Genomic DNA, 26795 nt, shown 5'->3' on the forward strand with positions numbered 1-26795 from the left:
TCATCCTGACGTCTGTGTCCACGAGCAATGCTTTCCTGGCACCAGCTCACGTCTGTCTCTCATCTAGCCTTTGTCTCTTTCTGCTGCTCTCAGTGTTCATGGGTTATGCTATTGACTACGTTATGCCTTTGTTCAAGGGATTTGCTCATAATTAGATAACACCAATATATTTAAGCTATTTTTCCCAATATTGTTGTTCATGTATCATTCTGGTATCCTTTGTATTCAGCTGTTATTTATTTCTCTTTCCCACACACCAATATCCAGACCTAAGCTTTTTTTTAAACAAAATCATCTGTTGTTTCATGTCCTTTCTGCTGTTTATCACTTTAGTTATTTCTGAATGCCATGCTTATAATTCTTGACCATATCAGTCTCCTCTCCCATGAACCTAACTCCGGGTGTCATCCTTTGTTTATGCTGTGCATGGATTCCTTTAAGGTTTCAATCTCAGGCTGCATTCAGGCTCTATAAATCTCATCCTCCAGTGCTCATTTCTTACATTTTGATTCAGTATTGATAGACCATATAGACTTCAAATGGATTTATTGATTCACTCATCTATTTATCAACCATGGTTCCATTTTGACCGTTATGATCTTTTAAAAGCCAACTCCGTCAGAGCTTGTTCTCTCTTTGTCTATAGCTGCAGCACCACTGTCTCATTTATATTACAGCACTGCTACCAAATTCAGGGCTGCCACACTGGCAGCAGCACTCAGCATTGTAATATAAAGGCAGTATTAAGAACAAGCAAATAAGGAAATTGCTTTTCCTTGTTCTTTGAGTTCTGGTGGATTTTTATGTTTAAGGCAATTGGAGTTTGCTCACTTAGGATGCATTCTATTTAAGATTAATATAGGTATTATAGAACTCATTTGTAATTCATTTAAAATTAATAGTCAATATGCTTTCCCCAAAACATGAAATCAAATCAGTAAGTAATCCTTGACGAACTTAGTCAAGACAAACCAACAACAGTTCTCACAGTAAGGAAAAGGACAATTTTAATTGCTATGTGGAATATATCATGTGGTGTTAACAATGTAACAACTACTTCTGCTCTATTCATTTTTTTATGGGCAGGTGTAGTTCAGCACAAATGTCTATGGACATGTTCCTGCTGTGCTTTTGGACAGGGGTCTCCAGAGTCAGTTCACTTTATTCTGTGTGTTTGTTTGTTTCCCTCCAGAGTTGCATAGCATGCCATTTGAGCAGTAAAAGTCTATGTACAATTATATCTGATAGAAATCTTTCCCTATAGGCACTGCATGTAAAAGTGGTTGGTTGCACAGTTTGATTCATTCAATGTAAGTAATAATCCTTTAGCTGTATTCAGTGTTACTACTTTCCCGATAAAATTAGCTCATCGCATTTAATAATGCAAGCAAATACATTTGTATCCAGACATTTTGTTAACCATGAGCTCAATTTACATTTCAGTGCTCCCTACGTCTATATAGAAGTTCCAATTAACATCTATTTAACATTGTTCAATTTGTATAGAGCTCGGGGTCTTTTTACCTCAAACAAAAAATGATTTGAAGGCAATAGCCTCTTGGAGTGTGTGCCTCATGTGAGACAAGCCTTGATTGTATCAGAGTAAAAATATTTCTCAACAAAAATATTTATCCCCCATACAGACATTGGTTCAGTCACAAGGATTTATGTTATTCAAAAACTTTTATTCACCAAATTGTCATGCTCCCTATTCAAATGCTGGTTTTAATTTAAAATCCATTACATTCAAATAGGTTGAAATCACTGTGTAATATTAGTAACAAACACTAATATACAATGCAATATTAACTCAATAACTATATTAAATATACTAAATGTATCCATTGGTTTAATGTTATTGTTACAATTTGAAGGTTTTCATTTAGATATTGTCTCAGATACTGGGCTGATTGACACTCCCGTAAGTGGCCTAAACGTCCTGCATTTAAGGGTGTGTTCATGCTAAAGGTATCTAACAATATAACATAGCACAGATGGGTAGCAATGATCTGAAGGAGATACTTGTATCTATCAGACATATCATCCCATACCTCTCTGAGTCTTTGAAGGTGAACTGAGAAAATGCCTGGTAAAGTGAGACCACACATGGGTCACTGAGCTACTTTGTTTCCCAGATAGTGTATATTCAAACCAACAGTTGTGGTTGGATTAAATTAGTTAAATCAGTAAACATTAGGAAACATTTTCAGCATCCCGCTCGAGCATAGTACCAGTGTTGCAAGTTGTCCCAGCAGCAGTTAGCTCATAAGATCAGGAGACTTGAGAAAGACCATTCAGCCCATTTGAATTTATCCATTCAGAAAGGTTTTAACGTGCCCTATCCATCATCCAATTGTTTCTTAAATGGTATCAGAGGTTTTGCTTCCACTTCTCTATCTGCAAATCCAGTCGATGCATTGATCACAGTCTCTATGGAGAAGAATTGCCTGCCTTAGTCCTAAATTTATCTGTTGCTAATTTGAACCAATGTCCTTTTGTATTACTCCCAATATTTAATTTTAAGTGGTATTGTAGTTTTAAATTTTCTATCCCCTTATCTACCCTATGCAATTTATAGGATAATCTCTCCAGCTCTTTCTTTCTGGGCAGAAAAGCCCAACTCCCTCCAGTCTTTCTTTGTAATTCAGACCTTTGGCACTAGGGATCAATTTCATGGCTCTTTTACACACTGCCTCCAGTACTAGACTATCTTCTTCTTGCCTCAGTGATCAGAATTGACTCATTTTATGTATCTTTTGAACACAACTTCTTATTGTAGTATGTGGCTCAACATTCTATTGGCTTTGCTTGCTATTTCACTGTCTGTTGACACAAACCTGAGGGCTTCCATTACTGGATTATTGCTGCATGACTGATTTCACAACCATCCATTATCACAGTAGGGTGCCTGCCATTTCACAGTTTTATTTACGGCTACAAGTGGTTATAGACTCTTTAATGTAGGACCATAAATTCCAATCCTTGTTTTTATAAGGGATTGTGCACTTGAATGAAATGTTTGTTTTAAAATACTTTATTTAGTTGCAGAATTGTAAGTGTAGTAAATGTTTTTTTATGAATGAAAGTGTTTTTTTCAATATAGTGAAGTCTGCAATAGACCCTTAGAACTTCATTTTATCGCATGAGTCCTGAGGTCTGCCCATGGTGGGCACTAGTGAGTTGGCATGGTCTGTGTAAGGGCAAAGGGTGGTGTGCAGGGGCATAGGCTGGCATGAGTTTGCACAAATTTGGTATAAGGATATAAAGGGCCATGGGGGTGGGTGGAGGGACATATGTTGCATGGAGTGTATGAAGGGCCAAGGGGGAGCATAAGTTGGCATGGAGGGTATGAGGGGCCACAGGGGCTGTTTGGGGCACAAATTGGCATGGGGGCATCATGAGTCATAGGTGTTGTTTGAAGGCATATCTTGGCATGGGAGGCATGAAGGGCCATGGGTGTGGATGGGAGGTAGCATGAGTTGGCACAGATGGTGCATGGGGAGTGTTTGGGGGCGGTGAGGGGGAGAGAGGTGAAGGATGGAGAGATGTTTTATGTTTTATTCTTTATGTTTAAACTTTCGACACAGTGCCAGATCCCCAAGGCAAGCCTTCTGCCAAGCCCAACTCCACACCTCCTCAGTTCTAATCCAGCCCGCCCCCCGGACTGAAAATCCGATGTCCGGGCAGCCATTTTTAAAGGTCGGGGGTGCAGAGCCAGGAATTCTCCCGTCTCTGCAGCCAACCCAGGAGCAAAAATCTGGGCCCCAATTCCACTGCCTCCTCTAGTTTGGTATCATCTGCAAAGTTGTCCATTTGGCATTGCATTTCTGTGCTTTCCTCACATTGCAACAGTGACACCACTTCAAAATGTGAAGTATTGACTGTGAATTATTTTTTGATGTTCAGGCACCTTCTTACTTTGTACAGACAAAAAAAATCAAATTGGGATCATGTTGTTCCATATAATTCAATTGGACATCAGAGAGTGCATTTCCATTGGAGAAATAAAGAAAGCTTGATCATCACAATATACGCAAGAACGTTCTGTGCTATAATGGGAATTTCAACAGGGTTTCTCCTCATTGGCCATCAGAACTTCAGCAGAAGTTTGGTAGAAATGGGACTTGATGCATCTGGGATTTCCTCCAGCTGCAGCAAACAATCAGGTCAAACCTGGCGAAAGCATCAATAACGGAAAGCCAATGTTAGAAAGGCTACAGAAATGAATTAATAAAATAATTATCCTTCTATATCCCTCCTCAAAGTCTTTATCTCCACATTGGGTTGTGATTCTATGAATGACAGCAGCCCTCTGGCACATCAGATCAAGTTAGGATTTCATCAGAGGAGCTGGACATAATTTCGTTCTCACCTAGGGCCCTGTATTTCCTCAGAGGTTATCCCATGATAACTTTGGTTGGAGATTGGCCAGTCCCTTGGAGAAACAGGCCATTCCTGATGGAATTCCAAAATCTCTTAAAGTTATAGCAGGAGATTAAAAGGACCCCTCCGACATTGGCATCTACGTGTGCACAATTCCAATCAGAGTCATTGGATGTTAATCAGACCTGGGCTCCTTGGAAAAATTTTGCCCTTCAGCTTGAGACACTTGGCCCAAATGTAGTGCATTTCTGGGGTAATCTTCTCATTGCAGACCAAAGATTGAACCTTGAAAAGTAAAAAATCAGACAGGCTGTTTCCTGCTGAAACTGTATACCTGGATATTAAACAAGGACTTGGATTGGGCTGCAGTGAGCCATGATGCTCCATTGGCTTTTTGACACTCAAGAACCAATTTCAATCCTTTATATCTGGCAGAAACTGGGTAGTGGGCAGTTGAAATGGTTGGAGTGACTTACCCCCTTCCAAAGGTTGCAATTTTACCCTGCTCTTTTGAGTAGTCGAGTGGGAGATTCACTGGAAGGCACCAGAACCTTGTTTTAAATATGAGGAGCAAACTTCGATGACAGCATTATCAGAGTTGACTGCAATCTGACGCCAAGCCGCACATGGGGAGGGCATCATGGCCAGAAGAGGCACGGAAAAGTAAATTTGTTTCCTTGTCCGCCAGCAAGAGCAGGGATGCTCTTCCCGCCTCCACAAGGAAAGCTTTTTTTTTTATTCACTCATGGGATGTGGGCATCACTGGCTAAGCCAGCACTTATTGTCCATCCCTAACTGCCCTTGCGAAGGTGTTGGTGAGCTGCCTTCTTGGACCACTGCAGTCTTCTCGTACCTACTGCAGCTGCTTCCTCTCATGCCTCCTCAATCCCAATCCCAATCCCAATCAATTGCAAGACCTTCCTACCCCTCTACAAACCACTTACCTGGCTGTTGTTTCTTGTCGGTCCTGTCACCAGCCTCCGTCCACCCAAATCACACCCCACCCCCCTCCACCCCGCACTGACCCTCCCACCCACTGGTCGTAGAATTACATCGAACATACACCACAGAAATAGGCCATTCAGCCCAATGAGGCCAAAAGAGCACTTTCTGCCCCGTTCAGGCAGGATAAGGCCTTATGTAGATGAGGCCTGGTAGTTAAAAGCTCCCAGGTCTCACACTCTCACCTACATGACTCCCTCTGGGAGTTAAATTCAAGGCTTCACTGTCTAGAATAACACAGGAAGAATAGCCACCTGGGTCAAGAGAACTGCTGGGTGCTATTGGTACAGTAGTGCAGTTAAAAAGTCTACACCCTGAGGCGAGGGGGAGGAAATTTGGTGGGTTAAAAGCTTTCCACCAATACGCTCAGTTTAAGCAGTAGCTAGTGCTAGAGGGCCAGGATGCCCATTTGCAAGGGTGAAGTTAGCCATCATAGTTAGCCACATGCATGTGGAATTTTAGCCCTTGGAGTAATTGGAGTAAATCAATGCATCATCATGCTGGAAATGAAAGGGTTTTATGCACATCCTGCAATTGAAGCATTGCTTATTCAGCCATTATAATTTTTTAAAAAACAAGTACAAATATGATATTTTTTCCCCAATGGTGTCGTGCTATGATTCACAGTTAAGCATATTATGTGTCAATTAAATGCCAGCAGTGGGATTTAGTAGTTTTGGATTCTACCCAATCAGTTTCTGGTGTTTTCAAACAGTTGTGCAGAAAACCAGAAAGTCAAAATGCTCTGTGGCTGACAGCTTTATTTTATTTAAACAGTAATTAATTTGAAGATGTTTATTATTACTAAATAATATGTGTTATAGAGCTTAGTCCTCATTATTCCAATCATAAGTTACTTATATTATTTCTATGATTTGAATCGCTTCCACATTGTTCTCGACTGGCTCTCTGGAGCATTTTGTATAAAACCCAATCATTCAGACTGCTTGCCACTGTATTGCTGATCAATTAACATTACATATTTAATGTTAATTCACACCCATTGCCCCCTTTTTTTTTAACAAGTACCGTTTTTTGCCAGTGGTTTACTTGATGTTGAGCAACACCAAAAGACGAACCTTGTTATCCATTAATTTGGAATGGTTTACGACAATTGCATTTTCTAGATTGCAGGGGGATGTGATAGGTTTGTGAGGCAATAATACTTCCTAGAAGGAGAAGCTGGGGAATGCAGAATGCATAATTAAAATCATTTGATTGCTCTAGATATATTTTTTGGTTTGTGTTCATTTATACATTTTACGTAGTCTAAATACGTAATTGTGTGTGTTCATTAGGTTGCCTATTACAGGTGAAAAATGTTCCAATGGAAGTATAATCAACTTTAACATCCCTTTTTAATTAATTTGTGAAGCCATTGTACATTTTGATAGCTTGGTGCTTGCAGCAACATATATTTTGCACTGCAGGTTTCTTGGCATGACTTTGTGTTCAGTAATTTATATTTTACAGCACCTTTCACCAACAAAACAAACTGTTCCACAGGCCTTTGCAGGAAATAAGAAAAGATTTAGGGGAAGTGAGCAATGGCCCAGACAAATTGGGACTTTCTGAGGAGGCTTTTGAAAATGGCAGAGAGGTAAAGAAAAAAGAACACGGGCCTGAATTTTTCCCACGACAGTCGGGCTTGGCGGGAATGGATGGGAATCCGACCTGCAATCGGGTGCGCACCGCCATTAATTGGCCCGCCCAGCATAATGCGCGTCTCTGAGATCAGAGGGAAGGGGCAGGCGGGGGCGGGGGCTCAATGTCCGCTGGATCCAACGGCAACCCGGCCGCCGATTCAAGAATGGTGCAGGCAGCCGTGTGAAGGCTGCCATTGACTGTGCAGAGCAGGATGGATGCAGAACGTCGTTGGAGAGCAGGCCAGGCAAGAGGGCAGATCAGCAGGGCCGTCGGCCCCGAGGTTTACAGACGACTACCTCACTGCCCTCCTGGCGGTGATGGCAGCACCCGGGGAGATATCCTTGTCCCCAGGGATGGGGGGAGGAGGCCCCCCACCTCACCAAACATGCCTGGGAGGAGGTGGCATCCAGGGTGAGCTCCCATGATGTGGTGAGGCGTCCATAGGTGCAGTGCCGTAAGCGGTTCAATGACCTCCTGCGATCGGGAAGGGTGAGTACCGTGTTGGATTGGGTCACTTAGCACAGCAGTTAGGTGCACCACCAGCCCCCTGCCCCCGGACATCAGAGTTCTTAAGAGTGTGAGTGGCAAATATCAATGAGGCAGCATCTGGTCAAGGGGGTGAGCCCTGGCTTCTTGGAATGAGTGTTTTGCAGCTCGAGGGTCATGAATCGGCTGAGCCCTGCGAGGTGTTCCTCAGGTGGGGTTGGCCAGGTTGCAATGGAAATGCAGATAAGAGGGTGGACTAATCAATGCTCCTCTCTCCTTTCAGGAGAAGGCAACACACAATAACGCAAACAGAATGCAGACTGGTGGAGGAGCGACCCACCTTCTAATCTTGACCAGATACAAACAGGAGGCACTGGAGCTGGAGAGGCACCATGCGCCTAGATCAACCGGCCGCAGTGAGGTTGGGGTGCCACTGGAAGGTAAGAGTGCGGTGCATTGAGGTCAGAATGTCTGTCATTGCAACCATTCCACTGTTGACTGCATATTGATTTCAGCCTCCAACAAAGAATTCCCATTAATAATGGAAAGACGAGGGCACCCTGATCCGGGTGCCAGGCATGCACAATAACAGTGTAATAACTTCAACTAATCTCATGTCCTTGTTCTTCCTTTCAGGCTCAGCAGAAGACCCTCGGTTTCAGGAGCCTGAATGACCGCCGCTCACCCCAGAGGACACTGAGGATCTAAATGCACCAGTGTCACACCCTCTCAGCCAGGCAGGCACCAGCGCAGGTACCAGCACCTCAGTGGGAATAAGATCAACTAGTATCTCGGTGCACAGCAGTGAGGCCACTTCTCACTTGCTTGAAGTGCAGGTGGAGGCAGAGAGGCGGTGCCCAGGGCACCAGCACTTGGAAGACTGCTGGGGACCGGGAACGTGCTCAGTCAGTGGCTGATGATGAGCCTCTGGAGTCATCCCTGAGACATCAGACGCTGGAAGTCCAGCAGGGTGTGCAGGAGGATCTGGCAGAGATTCATGATGGAATGCGTGCCATGGTCTCTGTGATGGAGGAGTCCATGCGGAGCATGAGCAATGCAATGACCCTCATGGCCAAGCGCTTGCCTCCTCTATGGAGAGAGTGGCAACTCTCCTGGAGACGCTCGTCCAGGAGCTCAATCAGGACTTCCTGGGGATGTGCTCGGACCTGCAAGCCCTCACACCGGCAATGACCTCAGCTGGTCAGTAGCAGTGTGGGAGATGGATTGGGCACCCAGTATCCCAGCTCGGTGCCCATCCATCAATGGTGAACAGGGAGGTCACCAATGTGCTGACGTTGGTGCACGAGCTGCTTGTCATCTCTGCAGGCTTCTCTCAGGGCACTCTGGATGAGGGCAGCAGCTCCTCCGCCTCTCTGCCAGTGACCGTGGCATCCGAGGAGGCTGCGGTGACTGCGGAGATGCCAGCCGTGGCACTGGCCGCTCCCTCCCAGGTGGGGCTAACACAGGATCTACAGGCCAGAGGATGCTCACCGAGGTCATCAAGGCCAACAGGGCAGCAGAGTGAGCAGGCAGCCTCCAATGCCAGTGCCAGCGAGGTGGGAGCACCAAGATGTAGCACCCGCAAAGGTAAACATAAATCATCTTAGGCACAACATGGGCTTCTCCCCGTTGTTCTTTTTTTGCCCCACTTTTAAGTTTTTGCTAAATTGGTGTGATGTTGTACATCTTTACATTTAATTTGTTTTATGTATGCCAGACTCCACACCAGTAAATGTGTTTGTTTTCAACAAGCCTCTGGGTGCTTCATTAGTTCTGCAAGTGAAAGGTAACCCATGCTGTTATGAGTGACATGTTTGTCATTGAACTTTATTGAAATGGCACATAGTGCATGTTGTTCACCAAGCAAATGTTACTGTCAGGTATTGAGTAAGGAGTCTGCAGCCCTGGCATGTGGTGGTGGTTCATCTTTGGTAGGCTAGCTGAAGGAGCGTTGGATCAAAGCCTCCCGGGCATCCCTGCCTCCCTGGAGGTTGCCCAGGTCAGCGCCTATCCCCTCAGTGTTTTCCTGACCGTGCTCGTCCTTGGACTCACTACTGGGTTCATCGTCTGCTGCCAGAGCAGCTGCATCAACATCTTCTTACTCCACTGTGTCCCCTCCCTTCCAGCACCAGATTGTGGCGAGCGCAGCATGCAACTACTATCAGTGAAACACAACCTGGGGGGTATTGGAGTGCACCTCCTGAACTGTCCAGGCATTGGAAGCGCATCTTGAATAGACCAATGGTTCTCTCTACCACAGCCCTTGTGGAGGCGTGGCTCCTATTGTACCGCTGCTCAGCTTCTGTTCTTGGACGGCGGAGAGGCATCATGAGCTACCTTTTGAGGGGATAGCCCTTGTCACCCAGCAGCCATCCATCCAGTTGGGCTGAAGCACTGAAGAGCCCCGGATCCTGAGGGTTCTCAGGATGTAAGTGTCATGGGAGCTGCCTGGGTACCTTGCACAGACTTGCATCATCAGCCTCCTGCGATCACACACTACCTGCACGTTCATGGAGTGGAAGCCCTTCCTGTTGAAGAAGGCACCGGGCTCACCTGCTGGTGCCTTGATGGCCACATGTGTGCAGTCTATAGCACCCTGGATGCAGGAGAACTCAGCAATGGCCACGAAGCCTCTGGCTCGCTGTGTCTAGCTGGCCTTGTCCGTGCGGTAGTGAATGAAAGTCAATGCACACCTGAACAGCGCGTCTGTCACCAGCTTGACACAACTATGGACAGCTGATTGGGAGACTCCACAAAGATCACCACTGGCCCCTGGAAAGAGCTGGAGGCATAGAACTTGAGGGCAGCCATGACCTTCAGCGCCACTGGCATGGGGTGTTGACCCACACAGCTGGATCTGATCTCAGGGCCGATCATCTGTCAGATGGAGGTTACTGTTTCCCCTGAGAGGTGAAGCCTCCTTCGGCACCGCACCTCAGGCATCGCCGCCTGTATACCCTGACAGCAGGATAGTGGCATCTTCTGCGGCCCTTCCACCTTGCACTTCCTGTTGGCCCTGCACCCCTCTTGCCTATGCCTGTCCTCCCACAGGTGGCTCCCCTGGAGACTGAATAGGGACACATGGCCTCCTCCCCCTTTTGCCCCTCTCTGCCTCCTCAGAGGAGGTGCCCCTCAGTGGAGACCACATCCCCATTCCCAGGGTAAGGGAAGGCTGTCTGATACCTGGAAGGCCCAAGTGTTATGACTCCTCCAGAGTCCTGAACTGAAGCCTGTTATTTCTGTCAAAGCAGCTCTGAAGCAAAATGAAGTTTTCCTGTTCACACAAGCAAGCAGCAGTAAGTTATAATCTAAAGTACTAACAACTCGCATTAGCAAGCCCACTCACCCCTCTTATCCCGCCTGTAGATGAGATTTTTGAAAATGTGGCCTACCCGCCTGCCTGTTGTGCCCATGCGACACCCTGAAAATCACATGAGCTGCGCAAAATCAAATACAATTGGTGCCTCAAGGGCCTTAGCTGGCCCGTTAATTAATGGCGGGCGTGAATCTGTACTCACAGCGCGCCCACCTTCCAATATATCGTGATGGTGTGCGGAGAAGTTGGGACGCACGCCCGATGTCATCGCGCGTCATTTTACCCACCGGCATGTCAGGCTCACCCCCACATGCCAACGGTAAAATCCTGGCCATGGATTTATGTGCCGCGTTTAAGAACCTCAGGACATCCTGAAGAGCTTCAGAGATGATTAATTGCTTTATATATGGAGAGGTGAATTTTAACTGGGTCTGGGTTGGGTGGGATGTAAAAAAAAATTTTAAATCGAAAACCAACACAGCTTAATCCCGCCCTCCTCTGGTTTTAACAGCGGGGCAAAGGAGTGGGCAAGCAATGCACTCACAGGAGTCAGGTTTGGTTGTTTAAATATTATAATGAGGCTGTGTGCCTCAGATTTTACCTCACTTGCAGATTTAATCAGTCATGTTTACCAGGTCTTAGGAAACCCAACGGTTATAGGTAAGTGAGGACTGCTACACACGCCAGGAAGAGCAGGAGTGCTTTCCCCCAGCTCAACAATCTAACCTGCTTCCCTCTCAACAATCAGACGCTCCCTGCACGCTCAACCCCTCTCAGATTAGAACCCGCCTGTGCAATTGAACACGCCCGAATGCAATTGGACCCAACCCCTTCCTGCCATTGTGCTCCCCCTATTCAATCAGGTGCCGCCCGCTCCACCTCCCCCCCCCCCCCACCCCGCCCCCCACCCCCCCCCCCCCCCCCACCCCCCCACCCCGCCATGAGCCCCAGCATTGTAAGACCTCCCTGCCCCCTGCACAAATCAATCAAATTCGCTTCTAGGTGTTGAGATTGCTGTGGAGTCTAAGCTTCATAGACTTTGGAGAAACCAAACTTTGCCTCCAAGTAAGGACTGGGGAAATAGTCACTGCCATATTGATAGAAATGCAGAAGCCCATTTGAACATAGCAAGATCCCACAGGCACCAACATTGACCAAATTATAATCACTTTTTTTGGTTAATGGATAAATGTTGGCCAGCATCCCCGGACATCTCCGTGCAATTGTATCAACAGTGCAATTGGGCGGAATCCTATGGCCCCATCACCACCGCCCCCCAACCTCTCCCACCTCCCCTCGGCCATGGCTGGGTTGGTGATGGGGACTCCACCACCTTCCTGCCTCCAACTCGATAAGGTCTGTGATGGGAATGCCTGTGGATGGCTTTCCTGCCCTGCAGCCAATCAAGGCCCTTAAGTGGGCACTAAACGCCACAGCTGATATTAACCCACCCACAGGTGGGCAGCTCGCCATGTGACATGCACAACAAATAAATCCTGGCGTATTTGCTTCCCAGCTCCTGAGGGAGGTGGTGTCCCTCTTTCAAAAGCATTCGGTGCCTGGTCAAAGGAGCCAGCATCGGGATACCCTTGATGCCAACTTCCCTACACCACCACCCCCTGCAATGCCACCCTGCAAGACCCACCAGTTATCACACACCCATGGCCTGGGACCTGGGCCTCAAATGGGTGTTGTTCCGGCAGAAGCCACTGCATCCCTGGTAGCACTACTGTTCAGAGGAGCTGCTGACCTGTGAATGGCCGACAGCTCTCAGCATGTGGGACTTCTGTTCCTGGGGTCCTGATCCCAGGAAAAGGCTTACCAGTGGCCTGTCAAGTGCCTGACTGGCACATAAGGCTGCCAGGCCTGCCTGGAAAGATGCAGCACAGGGCTCAGTGACCGAGACCCTCATCACTGGCAGAAGATTGTGCCCATTGTAGCTTTGACCTGAGAAGTCAAAAAGGACTGCAGTTTAACATCTCATCCAAAAGATGGCATTTTCAAGAGTGCATCACTTGTTCAACACTGGACTGAAGAGTCAGCCTGGATTACGTGTTCAAGTCTCAATTTTGGGTTTGAACTGACGACCTGTTGACTCACATGGAAGAGTTACCACTGAGCTGAGGCCGACACAAAGTGATCACACTTCAAAAGTACTTCATTTGCTGTGAAGCATTTTGGAACATCCTGAAGATATGAAAGAAACTATACAAATGATTTTGTGTTACGGAATTAAGGGTTGGACAATAGACTGGATTAAAAATGGATTAACAGAGAGAAAACAGAATAGAAGTAAAGAATTGGTTTTGAGACTGGGTGGAAGTGAATAACAGTGTCCCAATGGTTTCACTTCTGTGGCTACTTCTGTTCACTGTGCATAGTAATGATTTAGATCTGATTTGAGAGGGAGTGGTGTCCAAATATGTAGATGATACCAAAATAGGAAGCATAGTTAATATTTTAAAGAACTAAAGAAAGCTCCAGTTGTATATTGATAAAATGGACTTTAAAATGACTGATCGGATTCAATGCTAGTACGTGTGAGGTGACTGGTAAAAATATAACAGTAGTAATTCTACTCTGAATGAAAGTAGGCTTAGAACTGTAGAAGAGCAGAAGGATTTAGGGATCCAGGGTTACAGGACATTAAAGCTGGAACATTAGGTGTTGAGGCTGTTAAAGATAAGCTAATGTAATTCTAGATCTTATCACAAGAGGTAGAATATAAAAACCAAGAGACAATTATGAGCCTATATAACACATTAATAAGGCATCAATTGAAGTACCATGTGCAGGATTAGGCTAAAAGGGAGGATATCGAGATTTGAGAGAGGGAGAACACTCTCTGGGAAGGTCCTCCAGAATACTGCCAGGTATGAGTAAATACAAGTGCAAGGTAAGACTGGAAAAATTGGGTCTGTTTTCATCAGAACATGACATATTAGAGTACAATTTGAAAGAAGTGTTTAAAATTGTGAAAGGATGGCACAGAGTAGTTGGAGGCAGTAATTGAGGAATCCAGAGCGAGAGGCCATAGATACAAGATTGTTATAGAGTTGATCTTCAGACAACTTTTCTTAATGGAAACATTTAACTTTACTTACAAGACAGCAGCAGCAACTACACATGTCCAACAAACTCCATAACTAAAGAAGAACTCCCTTGTAGAGGTTCCCCATGCTGCTAACACACTGGCTTACACAGATCATATGATCTTACAACACAGGATTATTCTTAAAGCTACAGTCTATAGACTATAAATACTAAAAAGATTAAATGTAACAGATTTAAAACGGCATTCTGAGGTTGTGAAATTCATACCAGGTCCACGCTGTCTACAGGGTAGATGGGTGGTGGGTGCTGGGTAGGGATAAGCTGATATACCTTCTTGTAAATTATCAAAATGCCTCACAGCACCCAAGGCCCACCAGCTACACATTAAAGAGACCCAACTGCCAACATGGTTCGGGCCTCTCACTACTGTGAACAGGTGCACAATCACAGGCACAACCGCAGCAAACCAAAATAATCCCTTGATGTCAACATGCAAGCTTAGGTTGGAAAGTGGAATGAAGGAACAATGGATGAAGGAATATGGGAACATGGTGAGTAAATATGATTAATATGATTCTCTTGTGTAGAGAATGAAACCTCAATACGGACTGGTTGGGCTGCATGACCTGGTTCCGTGGTACAATTTCTCTGTATCTTGCTCAACGCTACAAATGCATTATCTCATTTAAAAAAAAACTAAGATAAAAGTTCAAAAGCTGTATTATATAAGCTGCTGCAGTATGAACATTCCTTGGTAGCCAAATTGCGCTAGTGGAGCTCAAGTTTCTGAGCAGCTCCTCACTGTTCGAACAACTGCCTGCAAAATCCCTGTAGTATAATATCACTATTCCTCTAATTAGTGCAAGCAATATTTCAAAATATTGCAATTTTAATAATCACATGCCAAGTGGGTGACTGCATGGTTTTTTGATACTGCGTGAGCAGAGGGTAAGGGGGAATGACTGATAGAAAGCACAAAGGATTGCCAACCAGGAACAGAGCCCTTCTTAATTTTCCTCCCATTTAAATTAAATGAAACAGAAGGACAAGCCTGTGGTTCTTCCTGCCTAATTTTCCTCTCTGAGCTCTGCTCATGTTATGATTAAAACTGAGGTACTGAAGACAAAATCTATTCCTACAATTGCAGCATATATATACAAAAAGTATTTGTATAGAGACTGATGGTTTTCGCAGGATCCTTAGTGTAAAAAAATGAGGATGTTTTGCTATATGATTCCAGACAGAAAGCATAATTGGGCTCCTCACATAAAACTCTAATCCCTGCTGCATTGACTTAATGTGCACTATGCTTTGGCATTGTGATAGAATTGCTCTCCATGTGGTTAGATTTCACAGTGTTTGGTGAGGAATCTGCTGTGCGGATGGGTAATGTTTGTCTCAGATATTTGTGGCAATGCCCAAGCACTAGTGACAGCCCTGGGAGCAGGGCCAGAGTACCCCAGGGAATGGGACACAATGTGCACCTGATCAGAACCAACAGCTGCTGTTTATTTGCCTCAAATAAATCCCAACAAACTTAGCACATGGTCCTCCCCAAAGACATGCGTGGAGGACATTTGAATGGGCCAAATGTATTCTGGCACATGCTTTAAATGTAATCAATTTAATCCCATCATCTCATACATGATTATATGGAAAAGAGATGTCATTTTAAATACTATTGGAAAACTATGTATTTTCACAGTAAAATAGTTTTAATGTTATAAAGGAACAACCCACTGAGCATGAGATTTATCGATAACATTTACATTGCCAATATATTTTAAAATAGAATGTTAATGAGCAAAAAATAGCCTAAAGATTGGGATGTTAAGCAGAATATTATTAACACGTGTTTCTAATTTATAATGCGGTCCGAGGATAGTTTTCTTTAATAAGGGAGGGCCATATTTCTTTAGTGATATTTTAAAGTATTCTTTTTTATGCCCTAGTCTTTCATTTCTCCAGTCTGTTATATATTGATGGCTAGCAGGAAGCTTGCTTCATGGACTCTGTGCACCCTAAAGGCAATCATTAGGAGTTGGGGTGAGTTACATTTGGATGTTCATCTTCAATTTAACTCAATAGGCTCTTGTAGAAAAAAATAATAGTATGTTATTAGTGCAAACCATTATGAATATGCAAATTGGCTAGCAAATTCAAGGAATTAAGAGATGCATCATGAGTTTCAAATCTCCAAAACTTGCTGGTCAATTTACATGGCTCTGCTGTTTGCTTTGTACCAACACTATTTTGCCCTTAGCTTTCCTGTTATTTTTAAGAACTTACTGGATTTACACCTTAATTTCCCATTAAATTCACTGCAGAAAGTTAGGGCTAGAATTTAAAGCGTAAGTACCTTTTTAGAAACATGATAATTGTTAATACAATGCCAATCAACTTCCCTGACTTAGAAAGGGGACAATTTAGACTGTCCATGTGGTAAATTGTTATTATGGATTTTAAAATTTCAGATTTTTAATTTTAAATTGTTTTTTTCTTTTCCCTTCTGTCCCTATTTCTCTTTCTTAAACCAACCTTTCTCTCTATTTGAGTCTTTGAATATTTTTAAGGAAGAGGTGGATAGATTCTTGGTAAGCAAGGGGGTGATAGGTTATCGGGGATAGGCGGGATGCAGATTTGAGGTTCTATCACATCAGCCATGATCTTATTAAGTGGTGGAGCAGGCTCTGGGGACCGAATGGACTGCTCCTGCTTCTTGTTCATATGTTTGTATTTCTCTTTCTGCACCTTATTTGAATCTAATTCACCTTCTAATTCCTCTACTTGTTTCTCAATCCTTAAATCACGTTGGTTAAGGAGATACACTGTTGGTCCTGCCATTCATTAAGATTCCAGATTCCCGATGCCCTCGCTGTACACATCATTAGCTCACGCTACCAGCAAGTTATGGCACTAAAAGTTTTGAGTTGAGGGGGGCAGAAAGTTATCTGTCTAATGGTAAACAACATGGGATATGCTGCTGCAGCTGGATCCAGCCCAACATCTTGCCTTTGGAGCTTGGCTGAGATTAGGAATTCATCAACTAAAGAATTGTGAATTGGGCTTATTATGATGCCTCTCCCCATCATGATAAAATAATCTGCTGAAACTTATTGTCAGGGGCTTGGGTGAAAAATGATTCTGGAAAGCTTGTGGCACCCATGGAATCATACAACAACATAGGTTGACACCAGCAGAAAAGGGAAAGAAAAATTGCGTTGCTCCAGGGCCTCATGTTTGCTCACCTCCCTAAGCGCTACTCTTTCAATCCTTTGTATAAGGGTCAGATACAGGGTGACACAAGGATATGGACTATCATCATTCCTGTGTGACATCCATACAGAAATCATTAGGTGCAAGGCTCTGGTGGACACCGGTAATGGTGAGCACCAGGCTGGTGAAAATGTCTGATAAGGTGCAGATGTAAAATTACTAGAAGGCTTACATTGGATGCTACAGTCATTAAGTAATAAGTACATAAACCAAAGCTAAAAAGGAAAATATCCCTGGTCACCAGCAAACAACATGGTACCAGAGGCTGAAAATTAATATAATATTTGACAGCACTCTGACCAGGAAGGTGGTGCAGTGGATACTGATCTGATACTTGGGTTCAAATCTACATTAGGGGACTTGATACTAGCCTTGGAATCTAGGTTGAAACCTAACACCATATGATAGACCCTTGAATTTCACCTTTGGGAGTTGGAATCTAGCCCATTATGATGGGCTGCAAGTCTCTTTGCCTACTGACTTAATTTGGGCACTCTCAATCTGGATTCTTAAAGTGGTGTAAATATGAACCACAACAGAAACCAATATAAAAATAATAAGTATGCACATTTGGCTGGACTTAATCAAAACATTAATACTTTTTTGTCTTGGCCAAAGGTCACAAGATGCCATTTCAGAAGGACCCAGTCTAACTGTGCTCGATGGAAACAGCACTGCAAGTCTAAGGACTTCATTACTTACAATGGAGACTATGTATCTTGTTAAATTTTGATAATGGAGATATTAACTGTATACTTTAGCTGAAATGTGCCAAATGTTGAAGAAGTGCCACAGAAGTTGTCAAACATCTGATTGTGAAGATGAGACCAAGTTATTTTGAGTGATGAAAAGCACACAAATGCTGATAAATGAGCTGAGAAGAGCAAATGGATGGGTAAATGAAAAGAATTGGCCAGCAGTAAAACTTTTGCGAAAGATATTGGACTTGTTAATTAATTTGATGGCACAAATTTGTTAAGATTAAGTCTATTATATCTGGCAATCGTTTGCATGAGGTCCTGGCTGAAAGTACATATCACTTTGATATAAATGCAAAATCTGACCCAGGATCATTTGTTTTGGGAATATCTACGCTTGGAGAGAATGTTCAATAACCAAAATTAATATGAACTGCCCAATAGTGATGAGCATTTAAATTCACTTGGGCTTTGGAATTGGAGCCTTCAAAACCCAGATATTCATTAATGTGAATCCCCTGCCAGATAAAGAGGGAGTTTTACCATCACCATAGAAACATTAATCAAAGAGCTTGGAAAAAATATTACGTTTAAGCTTTTAAAAAATGTTTAAAGAATGAGAAGTAATCACAATAAGGAAACTTGGCTTGAAGGAGTTGCTGAGCCACACAGTGTAAAATGACTGAATTAAAATCAGTAAATACAATTATTGACCCAGGATTGCGCCACCTCAATAACTGTGCATGTTACTTCAATATTGTGATACCAATGGGCTCAGTAATTTCCTTTCATTGGTTATTTTCTTTAAGTAAATGCTGATTTGTAACAGAGTTTTATAAAGCAATATCTATGGCGAGGCTCCATCTTCAGCAATTGCAGATGCATCAATTTGATGAACGAGGTCTCTAGTTCATCAAGGAATCAACCAACATTAACATACCCCTCCGTACAGCCAGGGAATCAAATACCCCGATAAACATAGCTTATCCCCTAGCTGCCATAAAACCAAACAACAAAGATGCACATCCCTTAGCCAACAGCTGTGGCAGGCCGGTGGAGTGTGAAAGGCAAAAGGAGTGTGCCCTCAAGCAGAAGTTTAGCACTGAGTTGCAGCTGAACAAGAATTTTATTTCTAACATTCATATGAACTGAGTCAGCAGAGTTTGATGCTTGCAAGAGTTTGATGCTAGTGGAATTTCAGGCTCGGAGCATCTACATTTTTTACATTTGAACAAGACTGGGCTAGCAAGCACAGAACTGCCATGATGTGCGTGCGATGCGAGCCATTGTGAATCCCCAGTGTATCTAGTGTGAGCACAGGAAAATCAAGGGGTAGATTGCCAAAATGCCTCTTGGAGATAAAACTGGCACTGACAGCCATCCATTATAGAAATTGATTATTTCCATTTCCATCCATGGGATATCCCTGTGTTTCTGAGTTTTCTACTATCTAATAAACAATATTTGGTCAAAAACATAACATTGATATTTCTATCACCTGACTTAGGACAACCACTACAGGAACATACAAAGATTTCTAAAAGGTTGATCATTTTACTGGTTTGCATGAATGTCTACACATTAATAATTGCTCAGGTGTGAGTCTATTATACCTTGCTTAAGTGAGCTCTGATCGTTTTTGACCTTTAGGAGCTCGGGATTTAGAGGACCCTGCTGCAGAATGCAGCATCTCAGTCGGGTATTAGGAAAATGTGACCCAGCTGGCTTCCTGGCACCAGGGCAGGCATTGATTGAGAACATGGCAATAGTGTAGGTGTCCTGTCTTCGTGAGGGATGGCAAAATGTTCTGTCCGGATTCCACAATTGCTCCTGCCATCAGGCTGTATCTCAGTGTTTTCATTGATCTGCAGTAGAGCAGATTATGGGATATCTGTGATGTGACTGAAGCCATGATTCATTCAGACTCCTCACCTGTCCAGTGTGGAGGAGATGATGGATCCTGCATGACTCTAGCATGAACCCTTGAGAAACAATAATATTGGTGCCGGGGAATGTCCAGTTGCAACATTTATCGAAGCATCCACATGCTCTATGATGGGCTGCAGAATGTTGATCATGTTCCAGAACCCACACAAGTTGATGGTGGACTCCTCCACCATCTCCTCCTCTTTGACAAGTGGCCGTACTTTCCTGATAGTTTGTCCAATTGTAATGACTTAACGTACCAGACAGGTTTCTACTTGAAACAGTTAACTTTATTACAGACAGCTTTTTAGAAGCTCCATGCTTGAACTAGGTCCTCGGCTAGAAAGCCATGTCTCCCAGATTACCCATGCTTAGGGCTCATTGGTCGGAGACACTAAGAACAATCACATGACCCCTGATAGGTTGTAGGAAAGACTATACCTTCAATTACTACACCAATACATTGAGCATTTACTGGTATGCAGAAAACATCTTTCATTTGAAGGATGTCTCCCAAATGCCTTCCTTTTTGTCCTCTTCAGCAGAACTAGGACCTGAGCTTGCTCTCCAGTGAACTATTTCCTGGGTCACCCTTTCCACTTGCACCTGCTCACTTGTGTTGAGTGAATTATCCTGTGCAGCCCACTTTAATTCATTATTTGTACGTCTGAAATGCAGATGGTGTTTGAAGAAGTGTAAGAGTGGCAGAGCATCTCCAAGTGCGTTGTTCTCTCTCTACCTTCATTACTGTAGGGGCCAAAGACATTTGAAGGATGTAGGTAAAGGGGAGAGGGACAAGGATTAGAATGTAATGGCAAGGTTAAAGTGTGTGAAAGTGAGCGAGGGAGCAAGGGAGCAGGAAAGGGAAAATGTTCAAACACTTTGATGGCCTCCAATCCTGCATCATTCTCTGCTAATGATGTCAATGACAACATCCTCTATTGGAGTGAGAGTTCACCTTGTAGTTGGCACTCCCTCCTGACCTTTTGCTCCTCTTTCTATTAGGAACGTAGAAACTGGAGTAGGACATTCATCTGCTTGAGCCTGTTCAGACATTCAGTCAGCTGGCAGCTGATCTGTACCTTATCTCCTTTTACCCATTTTTTAATCCAAATCCCTTAATATCCTTACCTCAGAAAAATCTAGGGAAGAGAGAGTTCCAAATTTTACTACCTGTGAGAAAAAAATGAAACCTGATTTCGTCCCTAAATAGCCTAGTTTGAATTCTAAGATTGTGGATGCAAAATTCAAATGTTTAGCACTGCTAGCCTACCTGGCTTTCCTAGGGACAGACTGCAACACTGCAGCACTGCCTGCTACCTGTGCAGCCCATGCAGCTTTCTCCAGGGATATGGGTACGTGCAGCTGCATACCCTTTCATATGTCCAAACACATCGGGTTGGCATTATCCTGACATCTCGCAACCCAACCAGTTAAAGTGATGCCAAGATGCCAAATTTGGACAAGGCAGATTCTGGCAATGCCTGCATTGTCCATTCTTGAAAAAAGAAGCAAGAAACAGCAACCTGGGCCCTGCAGTTGCATTATTTAAAGGACAAGGTACCCTGATTGTAGGTCAGTTAGTGTCTTGGAACTGTTTCTGTTGCGAAGTGTCTGCAGGTTCTCTTTTGGAAGTATTTTGTTGAGTTCCTACATTTGCCAGAAAGTGTTGTCGCATCTTCATGGAGTTGGCAGAGGAGTAGGTTACCAGTTTACAAAAAGGCTGCTACACCTATGAGGGCAGTGCCTATGCCTCTTGGTATGCAGGACAATAGGGAGATGAAACTGAGGCTGTAGACTGGGCAAGCTCTGCGTGATGCCCTCTGCCAAGTTGGAGCTGGAGCTTGAGACAGAAGGCTGTCTGGCAGGCCAGCGCTAATCCACCCACCATCTCAGTGTGCATGCTCATAGAGCACTCTCCTTTATGTCACCGCATCGAGCTCCTCATCTGAGTCTCCGGCAGTACTTGTGTTCCACTTCACCCTCCAGGGAGCTGACAAACAAACCATCCTTTCCCCGTGGCCTACTGATGCCTGGTGCTCACCATGTGGCAATTCCAACACTATACTAGCCTTCAATGTAAGTGCAGGGCCTGTATTGGAGCTGGTGGCTGCAAGTATCAGAGCAAGTGATGGGCTTCTTCATCAGCACTGTGCTGTTGTTCTTTTTCTTCTCCTGGGGCTCCTGTGACTGGGCAGGTGGCAACTCTTGGGTGTCTGAAAGCAGACACACTGAAGGTTGGGTTGAGGGAAGGAGGATGAGGCTGGAAGCTAGACGTCATGGTCACACCATTGGCAGATTGCTCATCATGACAGATAGCAGGATGAGAGTTAGCTGGGAGCTGAGAAGGGGCATAATGCAAAAACATACTGCCATCCTCATGTTCTCAGCAACATTGATTACTATGGTAAAAGCAAAATATTGCAGATGCTGGAACTCTGAAACAATAACAGAAAATGCTAGAAAAACTCAGCAGGTCTGACAGCATCTGTGGAGAGAGAAACAGAGTTGACATTTCAGGTCTGAATGACCATTCTTCTTCTAGAGACCTTGTCTCTATGGGCCCCATTGCAGCCAGCACCATGTTTTAATGTTATATTAATTGTATTGTTAAGGTTAAGGATAAACAGTTGATTAAGTATCTTAAGCACATATGAAAAAGGGACTGCTGGGACACTGTGGTGTTGATAGGTAGGAGGCAGAGATATGCCCCTTGACCCCAGCCAGTTCTGCTCTCCTCCCTTTTATGTGTGCCACTTTGTCCTGCGAAAGAGAGAATAGAATGTCAGTATTAAGTTGCACAAAGTTTGGGTGATTTTCCAGCCATAGTTGAATAGCTAGAGGTATGTGAAGACAGCAAGAGATGGGTATACGTTTGGCATCATTGGTAGGTATGTGAGGATGAGGCGGAGTATCTGGATGTTAGGCGTAAGTCCTGAGGTTCATTGCGCAGCATGAGGGGCTGATGTTGTGATGGATAGGAGATGTCACGTGAAGATGTATTCACTGACCTTGAGCACTCACATGAGATCATTAGACTCCTTGTGGCACTGCTGCCAGATCCTCAGGTCCAGACTCCGGGAGTTGACTTTCCTCATCACCTGGTCTCACCTCTATCTGAGGGTGATCCTTGAGGGGCTCCTGGCCAACATGCCCCTCTGTAGGACCATTGTGCCTCTCCTCATTATCACCTCCACCAACAATGCTTCCAGGGACACATCCATCACTCTGTCCTAGAGTTCATTTTCCAAGAATTCCCATTGCAGCAATTTTTTTTTGTCTTCAAGAAACAGCCTGCCTTTAAGAAAGAGCGGGTTACCTGTATCATGTGATTGGCAAACAACACTGCCAGGACCTCTGCTTGTGTGCAGAGATCACTGGCAGCATTATGGAGCACAAATCAGTGTTCGGGGTAGACCAGCTTGTATCACAACCATTCAGATGAGGTGGGTACACAGATTTTGCATTTTGCCCATTTCGATCTGAATAGGCATGGACACGACACAAATAGCAAGACACTGCATCAAGAATCAGGGCAAATGAATTTGCCACCCTACGGTCTGAGTTCCCCACTAGTGGAAATCATTTTTCCATATCTATGCTATCAAATTTCTTTATCATTTTATATACATCTATTAGGTCACTACTCAATCTTTTAAACTCAATGGAATATAAATCAAGTTTATAGAATCTCTATTCATAATTTAACCCTTTAAGACCTGGTATCATTTTGCTGCATCCGTGCTGTGCTCCGCTCTAAGGTCAATATACCCTTCCTGATGTTGAGTGCATGTTTATTGGATGCAATAAGGAGTCTGATGAAGGCACTGTAGAACTAAAGCATCACTTCATCACTTTTGAATTCCAGTCCCTTAAGATTCCATCAGCCTTTTTAATTACTTTCTGTACCTGCTCATTCGCTTTTAGTGATTTGTGTACATGAACATGTGAATCTCTTTGCTTCTCCACAACTCCTCATTTCTCACCAGGAAACAAATATTCTAATTGGTTTTTCTCAGGTTGTGTGCCAACTTGTCCTGAAGAAAAAGTCTTACTCTCTCTTTAAATATCTTTTCAGAAAAAGTTAAAGGGTGATTAAATAGAATGTAGAATCAGGGATGGCGAGGGTCTCATTCTGGAAGATGAAAATATGCCAAAGATATTAAATAAATATTTTGCTCTGTTTTTTATAAACAATGGCGAAAATGAGAATGGAGGTGAGTGGATGAGGACATGGAACAATTGTTCAAGTTAGCTGTCTAAACACACTTGAATTTGACCCTTTTACGTGTCCACATTATTTGCTCTATGACAGGAGGAAGCATTTCCACCATGTACTGTATAATATATGGAGCATTTTTCCTGAATGGGAGCTGTTCAAGGGCACCAGAAGTGAATTAATTGCACATGGAAGCACTTAGATTTCCCAGTGACACTGTTTTATGTGGAGAAAGTGTGGCTTTGTCTGCTTCTCGAGCTACCCAATGAAGCAGACCACCCAAGTGATGGGGTCTTTGAGCATAACTCAGGCTTCATTGGGCTAACCCTGATTTAAATAGCTTGGAGCAATTGGAGGCAACTACAAGGAATTTCTGCAAAAGAATAATTCTGATTGCCCCTCAGGGTATTGGACAAAGGTAAGCAATTGTTATCTGTGGCTTGGTTGATAGTACTCCTGTCTTTGAGCCAGAAGGTTGTGGGTTTATGTCCCACTTCAGAGACATGGGTACAAAAATGTAGGCTGGCACTTGAGTACCATATTGAGGAAATGCTACACTATCAGAGGTGTTGTCTTTCATTAATGCATGGATGACTCATTCTGCTCTCCAAAGTGAAAACAAAAGATCCCTTGGAGCTATTTTGAATAACAGCAGGGGTGTTACGCCTGGTGTAAAAGCAGAAAATGTTGGAAAAACTCAGCAGGTCTGACAGCATCTGTGGAGAGACAAACAGAGTTAACATTTTGAGTCCAAATGACCCTTCTTCAGAACTTGTTATTCCTGGTGCCCAGACCAATATTTATCCCCCAATCAACATCACAAAAACAGATTGTCTCATCATTATCACATTGCTGTTTGTAGGAGCTTGCTGTACACAAATTGGCTGCCACCCTATGTTAACGCTGACTACACTTCAAAGTACTTGATTGGCTGTAACGTGCTTTGAGCTGTCCTGAAGTCATGAAAAATGGTATAGATGTGCACATTTTTCTTTTTTAAAAAAGCTAACGCTGGTTGAAGGTTTAGTATAAAGTGCTTTTAATGTATCAGTGATTGCAGTCTGCTCTGTAATATATGTTACTCTTGCTCTTTTTCAAGTTCAATCCCTCGATCCAAGTTTTCTGCTTCTCTGGCAGGATAGTATGGTGGCAGCAGAAATTGAAAGGCAAAGGGTTCCACAGTTTGATTAGGTGAGCTGAGAGGTATTGCTGCAGGGAGCAGCGAGGTGGAGGGCAGCACATCAGGCAGGGAATTCTCAAACAGCAGGACAGTGTGCATGGCAACAAACAGCAGAGGACCAGAACCCCCAGCTGAACTATCCAACACACTTGGATGTGGTGCTGAAAGAAGTTCACTGATTTCATCAGAAGGAGCAAGTTGCTGTGGTTGCTATGCTTCTCAACTAGGTAAAGGTGATTATCGTGTTGTGTGCACCCCAATTCACTTTGTCCTTCACATTCACCCTTAGTTCACATGGGCCCTGAATGCCTCCAAACTTCATGCTTCTCATCCTTCTTTCCTCAGCACCCATTTTATCAACACAAACATTTCCAATGCTAGGAGCTCCCTAGCTTGAATGTTCATCTGCACGATACACTTCTCTCTATTGCTGGACTCCTTCTGATATGAGTATCTTCAATGCCATTTTTCAGTTTGTTATCTCATCTCTCTTCCATTTCTTACAGGTTTAAGCAGGGCATGAGAGAAGGCTGTGTTTGACAACAGGAGGAGGGGAAGCATTCAACGGGGATCTCACTCCCTTCGAGGAATGGGTATTCGCCACGGCAGGAACACAAATCCTGGAGACTGTGGGAGATTGAGAAGCAAAAAATCATGTCCCAGCAAGGGGGCTGTTTGCCAAGGCTCCTTACACAACACTGACATAACTGGTTAGAAGGATGCTGCCACAATCTTTCCAGGAGCATTAGAACCACGTGGAACGGTTGCCTATTCCATGTTAGTCAAAGCATTCTAAGTTCCTTTTTGTCACCGTCTTTTCTGATTCTTTCAGGACCTTTTCTAGCTTCTTGAGCCGGCGCCTTCCAGCCTCACCCATCAGCAGCCCTAGAGAAGTGGCTGCACACCGAGCATCTCATCACTTCATGTACCATGCCTAACAACCAGCGCCAAGATATCCGCCCTGGAATGGTTAGATTGATAACAGGAGATTAACACAAGTGCTAAGTCAAAGAGCGCAGGTGGACAGGAGCTGATGGGGGAAAAGGCCTTCTCATGAAGGGGGTAGGGAAGCTCCATCCCCAGCTGCTGATGCCAGGGAGCAGTCTCAATTTTATCTTTTAAGGTAAAGATGCTTTCCAAGCAGGTCAGGATGTTGGAGTTATTGGTGGATCTGCCAAGAGGAATCCAGCAGTTGCAAGAATGGGATGTTGAACCTGCAGATACCCTAGAGTAGGATGACAATTCCAGGGCTATAGAACAGCACCCCCAGTGTAGTAATTATGGTTTAGTTTAGTGTGTAATGTACCTTTAAGAATAATAATTGTTCAGGAAGATCACATGATCTGTAGTAACCAATAGGAGAATAGCGTGGGCTACCTCTGCAGTCAATGCGGAGATAGAGTTGGAGTTGAAAGCACACATGTAGTTGCTGCTGAATATGTTGTAAATAAACTTAATGTTTCCACCCAAGAAGTGTCTGTGGATCAACTCTATCAACAATAGTAGCAACTTGGCCACCCTTATAACAAACTGGTGATGAGGATAAAACAGGATTGAACAGAAGCAATCAAGTTTAAAAAAAATTGGCACTATACCTCACCCAGTGAT

The sequence above is a fragment of the Cetorhinus maximus genome, chromosome 12 (genome assembly GCF_964194155.1).
Source record: "Cetorhinus maximus chromosome 12, sCetMax3.hap1.1, whole genome shotgun sequence".
Classification (NCBI taxonomy): domain Eukaryota; kingdom Metazoa; phylum Chordata; class Chondrichthyes; order Lamniformes; family Cetorhinidae; genus Cetorhinus; species Cetorhinus maximus.